Source organism: Rhinolophus hipposideros, assembly GCF_964194185.1.
Source record: "Rhinolophus hipposideros genome assembly, chromosome: 22".
Lineage (NCBI taxonomy): Eukaryota > Metazoa > Chordata > Mammalia > Chiroptera > Rhinolophidae > Rhinolophus > Rhinolophus hipposideros.
The window spans coordinates 30,823,802-30,836,038 of NC_138068.1; the positions used below are offsets into that span (position 1 = coordinate 30,823,802).

The 12,237-nt window shown below is 40.5% G+C and overlaps 1 protein-coding gene across 2 annotated transcripts in view; it reads left to right on the top strand.

Moving 5' to 3' along the window:
• Positions 1–818: 818 nt before the first annotated feature.
• The window catches only part of SNAP25 (synaptosome associated protein 25), a 79,350-nt gene continuing 67,931 nt past the window's right edge, over positions 819–12,237 (top strand). Inside the window, exon 1 of one of the 2 annotated variants that reach the window (XM_081034706.1) lies at positions 819–985. The gene's annotated coding sequence lies outside the window, so the exon portion shown is untranslated. The remainder of the gene's footprint in view (positions 986–12,237) is intronic. The other variant, XM_081034707.1, reaches the window with a different exon arrangement.

A 12,237-nucleotide genomic window follows, 5' to 3' on the forward strand; every position in this document is an offset into this window, starting at 1 on the left:
TGTGGACTATTTGTAAGAAATCCAGGACAAATTCAACCGAAAACAGCGTCATCTATTTTGCCCTCCGCAAACAACTCTCAGTTCTAAGCCTTGAACTCCAGCAAACCCACGCTGTTTGGGTTAACTACCCTTCCGTTCTCTCCCCCCTAAGTCATTTCATATCTCTCAGCGATAATTGCTCTGACGTACTTTAAAATAACGTGCGCGAGTCTCTCCAGCTGACCACATTAATGCGAACTGCAAGGCCTCGATGCTGCTTTAATAAAATGAAGCAATCACTCATAAAAATAGCAACCCACGTAGTCTGTCCATATATGGAGCTGATGAGGGTGGATAGGGATGCCCCTTCCGACCCTCTCTCTTCAGAAAACAACAAATTCCAGCTGAAATCTCCACCCCGCCCCCCCCGCCCCCCCCCCCCCCGCCTTCTACTCCTCTGCCTTCCCCTCTCCTTCAATGACTCAACTAAACACTCAACTCAGCAGGGGAAATTTTGTATATGTATATATAATCCATATACATCATATACATACAGTACATATATATCATGCACACACACATACATATATATACATACGTACACATATGCAAATAAAGAATATCAGAAAACCAGCCGTGGGACAAGTGTGTTTGCCCGAGACCGGATGTTAAAATGGAGTTACACGACTCGTCCCTTTCGGGTGTTTATAAAAGACTGAAACGCGCAGGTTTGCAGTGCAGCGCACCTCTCCGCCCACTCCCAGACTCCGTCCTCCTCCAGCCCTCCCCCACAACACACTTCTCCCCGCCCCTCCAGGAGACGGCTATTAAAAGCTGCTGACGTCAAAAGGGACGGCCATCTTTGATGAGGGCAGAGCTCACGTTGCATTGAAGACGAAACCTCGGGGAGGTCAGGCGCTGTCTCTCCTTCCCTCCCCACTCTGCGGCTCCTGCACACTCGCAACCCGCAGGGGCCGGGCGAACAGCACCCTCTGGAGAAGCTAAGGTAAGGGGCCCACTCCCCGGGTCGTGGTTCTGGATCCGGATGACCGTATACCCAGCGGGGAGCACAGCGGGGCAGCCCAAGTGAGCTTGGGCAAATACAAGAATTTGTGCACCTAGGGTGCGGTGCTCAGTACGTGCGCGTCTGGCTAGACTCCCGCCTGGGGCTTTAGAAAGTATATTCGGGGTGAGCTGCTTGGGGAAGGGCTGAACGGGGACCCTGCAGATGGAGCGATTGGGAGGACGCGCGAGGATACGTGCTGAATAATAACTTAATCTTTTGAAACTAGTGGGATCCTCTCTTCCATTTTGCGATGCAGTTTCCAGAGATGTTTAGGCTGTTTTGTTGTGTTTTTTTTTTCTGTAGACCAAAATAAGCCAACTCTGTCGTTCTGATCCTATTATTATGACTGTTGACGTTAGGGCGCTATTACCCAGGGAAGAATGGGGGAGAAGGCAGGGTGTCGGCACCGGGGAGGCGAAAGGAGAAGGGGTTGTTCCCGCCTCGGGCAAGCTGGGCCGCAGAAGCGACAGCAGCCTCCATGCCCCACAGACTTGATTTATGCCGCCTGCTCCACGTCCACTGCAGGCTGGCGGGAGGCGGGCGGATCGTGCTGGGTGGGAGGGCTCTGCGGAGGGCTGGCGGGGGTGGTCTCGCCTCAGGGACTGCGGCGAACCGCACTCAGGACCCTGGACAGCAATACCGAGGGGCCGCTCTGACACCCTCAATCTTTCAGCACGGCGGACAGCGGTCCGGCCGCGGCGTCTCATCTGTGGCAGAGATTTCCTGACCAGGGCTAGATGTTCCAGGGCTGGAGGCCAAACGGCATCTCTGAGACCCTGGTCTCACAGAGACCCCTAACAGAGCAGACATGGAAGGAAGGAAAGAAGGGAGGAAGAAAGGAAGGAAAAGAAAAAAGGGAGGACGGGAGGAAGGGGAGAAAAGAAAAGAAAAATAAATCCTACCCATAGGGACTCCTTTGCTGGCAGTTACCTGCTCCCATCCTCTCAGCTCCAGCAAAGCTTTAAAAAAGTAGTAGTCTACTTGTGGAAATTTTCTGTGTTGCCCCCTTCCCTTCTTTTGCTAAGAAATAAACATATTTTGAAAAGATATGCAGTTATCCTTGAGTCGGATATCAAGGGTTTTGTTTATTTTTGGTTTTGGCACAGAGTAGATCTATCTACAGATCTTAGGTGGGCATGAGTGAGGTGTATGTGAAGCTGCCATATGGTTTGTTTATAAGAATTATATTTATCCATATATATTTCTGTTTGATAAAAATAATGGGGTAGTTGAACTAAGCAGAATCAACTTTGAGAATGAATCCTTCTTCTTCTTCCTTCTCCTCCATCCTTGTAATTACGCATGAACCCAAGCACATCCCCACAAAAAAGACAGCTCTAGAAATTACAGGTCTGATGGGGTGTAAATTTACTCTTTTCAGCCCTGGTTTCAGAGTGAGTGAAAGTAATTCCCACGGGCATTGGTTATCTCAGTGATAGTTTCTGATTTGACAACTAAGACTGGTTTTCCTCAGGTGAACCCAACTATGTCCTTCAGGGTAATGCTGGGGAAAGGACCGTGGTGTTAGACTGAAACTGGACTCTGACTTAAAGATCTACTGCAATTTCTATTACGGCATTGCGGGATTTTGCTGAGGTGGTGATAAGTAATTTAACCATTTTTTACTCTGAGACTTGGAGCCTCTCAGTGAGCAAATTATCACAGGATATTTCCAGCCATTTGATACAGATAAAATTTGCATTAAAATACCAGGAGTAAAATTGTACTATTTGAGTAGTGTTAAATAAGTGTAACAGTGCCATATGTAAGAATATATACGACGTGTTGAAAAAATACTATCATGGTCCCCTGAAAAGCCTCAAAATAAGATCTTGGATTGTGTTTAGTTAGTCATAGCTCCAATCATTTACATACTAGAGGTGCCAAAATGCCCTGTCCACATAGACAGAGTACTTTCATTCCCAGCCATTGATTTCCGAGTGTTTTCATTTTTATGGATAAACCATGTGTTTCCACATAAATATATATTGATTTGTTGTTGTATGTGATGTAAAATTATTATTCAAGAGTATGGAACTGCATGGAAGAATTTTATAACTGTAATCTGCGGAGGAAATAAACAACTGTGTTTTAGTGATGGGAGGAGGGGAGAAAAGATAGGTAGGAGTCTTCAAAAAGGCTCTGACTTCATGCTACATGTCCAGACAACTCTGCGTAGTTGCATCAAATGAAAAAGCCTAGCATTGCTGGCATTATGTGCTTGGACATTAGTAATTACTGCTGGGTTTGTTTGCTGGTGGAAGACTGGAGTGGGGGGTGTGGAGGTAGAAGACTGCAGTGAAGCTGGCAAAGGGCACCGATCTGGGAGGAAGTGGCGATGTGCAAAATTATAGAGCTAATTCTGGAATAGCTTACCGAGAAATTAAAGAAAAACATATTGAAGCATGAATTTAACATTTCCTTTATTGATAAGCTTCAGGAAAAATCAAGAGATGTCCTATTTTAAATTTTAAAACTTCAGGGCAATACAGGGAGAAGAGGCAGGAGCAGATGGCCATGGGACGCATCAGGAAACATTCACACAGACCCTCTAATAGTACCCGCTTATTTGCTCACTGGCATTTTCTGAATTACCACCTTGACACTCAGAAGACAAAACAATTTATAATTTTCTTAACCTCTCCATGTAAAACCTCCCAAGAATTCACAATTTTATTTTTACTTTGTTGTAAACATGCACACCCACACTTGCACAAACACAGTCCAAGCTGCCCCTAATTAGCTTGTCTAAAGACATTCTTAAGCTCTAAGTGTTAACCCAAGTGATGGTTACCAACCAGCTGATGTTTCTGCCTGTAGCAGCTGGTCTTCAAGCAGAACGTGTAGACTTTGATGATTAGTGGAAATGAGAGATAATTTGAGAAAAAAGGTTGAGAGAGAAGGCATAAAGGAGAAAATAGATAAATCTGCTTTTTAGATGATGCACTATGAATAAACTGTTTTTCTCACATTATGGAACTGCTTTACCATACTATAAAGATAAGAAAATTGGTGTTTTCAGCCTCAGTGCTAGATATGTTTCTGCAGTGTCATACCTTGTCAGCAGGGACCAACCTGATAGGAAGATATTGATCAATCAGTGAGCACCAGATACATAAATGAGCCCCGTGGAGGATATAAAGTCTCATGCTTATATGGTCTTTGACCTCAATAAGTTTAGCTCTAAAAACAATAAATAACAGAAATTAATAAATAATACCAGAATGAAAATGCAATAAAACAGTAGAAGAAAAATCATGAGAGCATATATCATTATTTGCCAAGTGAACATGACCAAAAGTAAGAAATGTAAATTCTGAGGACCGCAATAATGCAATATGATCTGAGAGTTAGGACTTGAGCTGGCCTTTTGGAGATTACAATGAGGTGAGGGAGGTATTCTATAACCAAGCAAAAGTTACAGCATAGGCAGAACTACAAGTTAGGCAAGCCCAAGTTGTGGTCAGCCAGCCCCAAAAATGTTCATCCATTGGGAAGGAGTGTGAAGCTTGTACAGGGGAATATGGTGCAATGAAGAGTTGGAGCCTGCTGTGGAAGCCTTTGAATGCCAAGCTGAGGATTTGGTACTTTGTCCTCTAAAGTGATTTCTGAGCAGAGGCTGACATAACAAAGTAATCAACTCCTTTTTAATATCTAGGAATTGCTATTGACAGACTGGATTGAGTTTGCATTCTTCCAGAAATAGAGGGTTGCAATTGCTATCATAAGGGATGATTAATTTTTAAAAAGAATCAGTCCTCATTCAGGCATCTTTTATGCTCACTCTTCAGGATACAGATAAATTTGTAAGTCTTGCCCAGAAGTTATTTGCAAGTTTCAGTTTTCCATTACTGATTAAAACAAATTGTTCAAGATGAGCACTTACCAGAGAGATTGAAAAGTGGGTCAGGAATCTGGTGATGAGAGGTGCCCAGAATGTACACTTGAATAATAAACATGCATAACCGTCTCTTGCACCCTCTGAGTATTCTGCATTGTCAAATACACTGGCTGGAAAGATATTTTTTTTAAAAAAAAAGTTTTTCTGTGCATGTTTCATGCAACATGATACATAGAATAAGCTCCAGTGGCTAAAAGTGAAAAAACAAAAAAGATGCTGTGGTAATAAATTTGGAAAACTAAGGTGAGGTGGGCATTATATCCTGTTTTTCCCCCGACTATCCTTGGTGACTTTGGCTGATTACTCTCATTTAAGGGCTAGCTTAAACTATACCCACTTCTTTTTTAATGTTTTACTCTCTCAGCAGAGCTTTAAATTTCCAAATGCTGACGGAACTGCTGAACCGAAATAGTTAATGGCTTTGTGTGGAGGAAGAAATAGCAACTGCAGACATAAATCTTGTTGCTATTTCCATTCTGGCTCTGAAGTGTCAAGGGACTATCCTCATGTGTTCTTCCCCAGAATACTGGCAGAAGAGACATCCTTAAGAAAACGTTTTGATTTTCAAGCTGACTCCCTGGGAGAAATTTGGAGGTAGTGAGGTTTGATGCTTTAGGAGGAGGTCAGACTGACTGTGCAGAGGGCTTTCCAAATATCAAATGAGAGGGAGGGAGGAGAGGCGACATAGCACTGAGGAAGCAGGGCATGACGAGTGGAGAGTTCGAAAAAAATTAATCTTTGAAGAAGTAAGAGACTTCAGAGAAATTGCCAGAGGACTCTGGTTGCACCATGAACTCTTCAGAATTGCTATTATTGCTGTAAAGATTATAGCTACTCATTTCCATATAATTTTCTTCATAAAGATCTCAAAGCATTTTACCCAATATAAAAGTCCAAGCAGTTTCTGATTTCTGAATTAATGATGCAAACTAAACCATAGTGATATGAGTTTATATATAATATTAGATAACATTCAGTAAACCATAAATCTGATTTTGAAAGACAGGTACCCAAGGCAGTGATTCATCAGAATAGGTTTGTGGGGAGAGACGAGTGAGTCACTAATTCTAAAAGCTTTTACCTGTACTAGCTCACTTAGTCCTCATAACAACCTTGTAGCCAAGGTATCATTATTATTCCCATTTTACCGATAGGAAAGCTGAGGCAGAGAAAGGCTAAGTAACATCACAGAGCAGAACCAGGATTTCAATGCAATCCTCTGACTCCAGAGACTAAGCTCTTAACTCTACCTCTTGCTTCATCCACATTTTTCATATTTGTCAAATGAGGTGCTGAGAACGTACATGCTTTTTTTGCACTATCTTCTCCCCCTCAGTTGGGCAACAGAGTGTGATGGCAAGGATGGTGAGCAGGAGGCAGGAGACCTGGTTCTAGACCTGAAGCAACTGCTTGTAATTTCCTGTGTTGGAATCATACCATCTTTAAATAAGTCACTCAACCACTGTTGAACTCAGTTCCTTCATCTGCAGAATGATAGAACTGGACTAAAGTTTTCCAATATTCCTACCATTCAGAATTCAATGAAATCAGTGCTGAAAACCCTGGGTAATAGGTCTGGATCCAGTGACCCAATAGTCTCAGCTGGCACTGCCTTAATACTGCTTTAGTAATAGACCTGACTTCCTCCACTATTGTAAGATTAATTACATCCCCAGCCCCCCTCCTCCTCAATCTCTTTTTTTCTTTTCCTCAATAATTGTTTTGTCATCATCTTTCTTCAGTCTGTCTGGTCAAATGTAAGAAATCCTGGCTCTTTCCTCAAAGCCATGATCTGACTCATCACTGCTTTGGGGATCTCCGTCCTTCTCAATCAGATTTATTGCTCTCTGGCACAGACTATTTTTTACAACCTGGCTGAACTTTTCCTCATTCTTTTTTCAACCTAATTAACTATTTTTTTATTCCTTTCTAGACCCCTTTTGATCATCTCCTATGTCTAACTTAAATGAATTTATTAACTGCTATTTACTCACTCCTCCTTTTTCTTTCTTTGTCACTTTAGTAAAGGGAAAACAGAAGCTTTTATAGAATCTGTGAACTCTTAAGTATTTAAAAAGTAACATTTCCATATGACCTGAATCACATGATATTAGTTGCCAGTTCAAACAAATCTGGAGGATGGGGGTGGGGTTTGGTAAAATAACATTCCAAAACAGTTTTAAGGACTAGGGTCAGGAGAGGAGGACTTTTTAAAGCCCTGGATATTTGAAGTTCAGAGGCTAGCAACTGTCAGTACGATATTAATTAAATTCATAGTCATATGTAAATTAAATCCACATATTTCAGAAAAGCCCTATTCTTGTTGCTACAACCCCATTTCTACTGCAGATTTCAGCATCTTTCCCAAAATAAAACATGATGTTGCAAGAGGAGATCCTACCTGATTTTCTTATTGCTGATTCACAAGAGGTTAGCATAAGTCGTGATTAGCTGATGATCAGAACACATCTGTATCTCCAAAAAGAGATGGAGGAAAATCCTGTTGAAAGGATTTGCCTTTAATGTCTCCTTTTAAATGCTTAACAACCATTCTAGCGAAACTCAAAGTGAATTACAACACCTGCTCTGGATTGATGTTGAATGACAGCTGCATGAGATTTATGGATTGCTTTCTTAGGTCCAGAAAAAATATATTTGATCCTCTTAGCTAATAAAGGAAGCCGAATTCCGATCTATGTGAAGGGAATACTGAAACAATTCATTTACCTTGTCTTCTGCATTTAGGTTTTGTTGTTGTGGATCTGATTTTGTTCCTGTTACCCAAAGATCGCGTGTCTTAAATCTCATGCTTAAATTGAGAATGCACTTTCTGCTGACTCACCTCATCTTGTCTTCCAAGATGGTCCATTTTATGCTCGAAGAATAAGGTTATTTTCCTGTTAAAATGGTAGGTTCCGTATGTTCCAGGCTTCCCCATCACTTCCTATATCCAAACTGGTCACAGATTTTCAGTTTGGGAGATGGCTTTTTTATGCCTGCAGGCTTGAATTAGTGCTTTCTGTCCTTTACTGATAACAGCAGGTAAGCAAATGAAAGCCTTGTAGGTGGCCCGGTGAGGCCAGAGTCATTCTGCTCTCCTACCTCATTCCTATTTTAGCTCTGAGAGTTCTTCAGGTTGAACAGAATTCCCTTTCCGTGGAGAATCTCAGACAAAATTACCGATCTCCTTTATTCATATATATTTTTTGTACAGTTTCAAAGAATAATGATGACAAATTGCAGAACAGTAAATTAAATTTTCCTGCAGTTCGTCCAAGACTGGTCTGACAGCTAGCTGTAAGTAAATCACACTGCAACTTCTCCATTGATAAACAGAAAGCAGAGGGAAGTAAATACCAGTAATCCCTGCTAGAAAGAACACTAGCAAATGTTTTCAATATGCATTAGTCGTGTGAAATACATTTTCTTTTAATGGGGAATTCCATTATAATTTCACTATAACACTAGAAATCAAGATGGTGTTCCTGAATTAAGCCTGAGAAACTGCTGAATATATCCACTTCTTTCAATTCCAAGATGATTGTCCCTGTATTCCTCAAACATAAATCATCTGTTATTATGACATTCTTCATTAATTAATTCATTCAACAAATATTTATTTAGTATCTGTCATGTACCAGGAAAACACTATACTGGTTACTGAACATAGAGCAGTAAATAAAATAGGTGTGTTTCTGCCCTCGATGCATTTTCCTGAGCATTCCCTTTTGAGGTATTATTATTTCAGAAGACATGTTTCACATGAGGTCCCTTTTAGAATCTAAGACATTAACTCACCTTAGAAAGTAACTTGTTTCTCTATCCAAAATATGCAATCGATTAAAGGTTTCTACTGAGTGGTCAGTATCCACCATCAAGCCATCAAGGAACTTCATAAATATCTTAGTTATGCCATGATATAAATTTGTTTCTATTTACATGGCAATTAACTAGGATTTCACTAAAATTTCCCTTAAATACATGTCTATGTTCCAGTATCCCAGTCTATTGGGACTTCTCCCTATATGGACTTCTCCCTACATAGGCCATTTCCCACCACCCATAGTGAAAACAGGTCAAGCTTCAAGATACATGACACCTTTTAGGCTGGATAACTTAGTCTCAACTCAAATTCAGGGAGCAATGTTAAGAATAGGGTGACAGAAAGAAACAGAAGCTTCTTTTGCATGACAATACCTCCCAAGCCAATCCACTTACCCCCTTGAAAACTGCCTACCATTAAATAAGACTCAAAGATTTAGGATCAATCTCCCAGGTGTTAGTCCTTGATTTTAGAAATTTACTCCCAACCCCTGATTTTAGAAATTTACCTCTTCTTATCAATAAGCAGTGTTCTCATCTCCCTTGTAAGATTTACCCCTTTGCTGTGTGACTATGTACTTATGCATTTCTCTTCCCTAATAGACCATGAAAGCCTTTGAGAGGAAAGGCAAGATCTTAACCATCTTTGAATCCTCAGTGTCTATAACAGTGCTTGTCACATACCAGGTATACAGGAAATGAATGAGGGAATGAGGATATCCGTTACCCCTTTGCAGAGATAAGAATTCTACCACATAAGTAATTCCTCCCTAATTGATCAAATGTTATGATCAGAACAACTCAGGAATGTAGATTCACCCTAAATGTTGGAATAAAATTATGTCCCAAGCAAGCACTTTGATCCACCCCAACCAGCTGCCAACCTCTGGCAAATAATCTATTTTTCTGACCTGCTGCTGTATCACCTGTGAATCAGGGGTTAAAATGCTAATGAAGAATTAGAAGATTCTCCAGAAAAGCATTGCTAAAAACAAGTTTATATTCAGGGATGAAAAACCATTGCCTTTGGGTGATTAAATTAAATTTCACATATAAAACCAAGCTATTTGGTATGTATGAAATACATAGTTAACTTTTTACTAAGATGGAAAAGATATTTTTGATACTACTGAACATGCATCCACTGAGATATAGATGATAGTCACCGGGGGATAGGTTGGTAGCTTAGGCCAACCCTTGCCTTCAGGGTCATATATTTGTTACTGCTCTGTTAGAATTGCTGGCATGGTATGTATAAGCTCTCCACATTGACTTCAAGGCTTCTTAGAAAGTGTCTTCCAAACACATCAATCTCTAACTTTTTTTCAAACATCCAATGCCCGCTTACATAGGATAGAAAAATAAACCTAACTATGATAAGTAAATCAGTACCATTTATCTTTTTTAAATATATATATATATATATATATATATATATATATATATATTTAACAATTCCTTTATAGACCCATTTATCATTAAGAAATAGCCATCACCATCCGAACACTAAATTTTGCATTTCTTCCAGTTCTTTTCTTGAAACAAGTCTAAAACCACTGGTCAGTTACTCTGCACCCTACTGTCTCAGTTTAGAGTGAAGGCATTACTTGACCACAAGAAAAAAAGTAATTAACTTATTGAATGCCTATGGTATGCTCCACTGGACCCTTGGCATACATTATTTCATTCATGGCAACCTTAAAAGAGTTTGGAATTCTTGTCTTTCTGACTGAATATTCCAGTGAGTTACGCATCGAGATCTTCTAATAGAAAGAATGCTCCTGACATAGAACATGAGACAGCAAAATCCAATGAAGTCAGTCCTATAGGCTAAAAGGCCAGGCCAGATACAATAGTATGAGTGACCGGGAGAAACCAAATATCCAGACAAGCTTATTGAGCCCCGAATTGAGAGTCAGATGACTGCATACTTAGCCCATCTGTGCCACTTCAGTTCTATGAGCCTGCCCAACTTACCTTAACTGAATCTCAGTTTTCACATCTGTAAAAAGAAAGCAGTGCTGCCATGTATATGTCACATGGTTGTCATGAGACCTAAAGGAGCTAATGTTAGTGAAGTGTTGTTACCTCCACCATTCTAGGAGAGAGGAAGGATCTGTTGTTATCACGTTTCACTATCTGCCATTTGCCATGCCAGATTTCCAATGTTCTTTATTGCAGGTATGCTTTGTTTTCTCTTTATGATGTTGAGTTTGCTCAAAGAAACAACTGGCTTGGTATCACATTGGGTTTTTTGTTTTGTTTTTTAGCTTGAGTATCATGCATGGTAAAATGGGGAAAATGTGTCGATTGTCTTTGATTTTTCTATTTGAGGGAGGATTTTAAAAATGCCTTTGAATATTATCTCTGGGAATGGCCCATTCTCAGGATAATGTTGGGAGACTCGATTATGGTTCAACTAAACACTGGTCCCCTCTTGCTTAATGCCTTGGGTTTCAAGGCCCTTAAGGAGTTAAATAAGATGATTTGCAAAATTTCCTGCTGTTCTTTAGCTCAAGAAAAAGAAATTTGCTATAAGCAATTTAGTGAACCATTATTAAAGCTACATCTGTTAGCTTCATTTTGTGTTCAGCTTTGTGTTAAGGTTTATTGTTATTGTTGGGGAGGTTTGGGTTTCTTATTAAATTTTGTGTGTGTGCATGTGAGTTTTTGTATGCACACACAACGTGAAAGCAAAGGGGTGTAAATACACCCTTTCGCGGTGCAGCCAACTTTGGGTACATGATTCCTACATGCATCACCTCATTCAAAACCTTTAGCTTTATTTATAAACCAATAAATATAGAACCTACAAGTTATATGAACATCAAAATGTTTGCCCACATGCTGCTTTCACAGAATGATTTCTCTTCAAAGTTGGAAAAGGTTTCCAAAGCAATCCTGTATGCAACAATGACCTTAAACTCTGCTTTTGGGAGATTTCCTGCAAATGTAGGCAAACAAGAGAGCTTGGGAAAAGTTTTTTAAACCCATACTATCTTTTGAGTGTCTACTATGTGCTAGTTATTATATTACTGTCTATTGTAGTAAGTATTATATTTAATTTCTACAGCAACCTCCTGAATCATAGGTGTTATTTTCCACACTTGACTCAGGTCCTATCAAAGATTCCAAGGTGCTAATTGGTTCCCTCTCCACGAATCAACTGGTTCATAGACAGGAGTTAGAGGTGAAAATTGCAGGCTTTTTGTTAAAGACTGATTGGGGGGCGGGAAAAACTAGGACCAGCAGCCAGAATCACAATAGTCCTACTCCAAGTCTAGACATTGGGACCCACCAAAGGAGAAAGGGCTACAGAGATATTTGTAATCAGACAGCACAGTTAGAGTACCTTAGGTGCTACCTCCCTTCTCCACCAGCCTTCCCAAGGTGCAGAACCTGCCTCAGGAGTTGTGCAGCTTGGAGGAGCAGTAAATGCCAGCTTGCTGTGGGGAGGCTGATCGCAGAG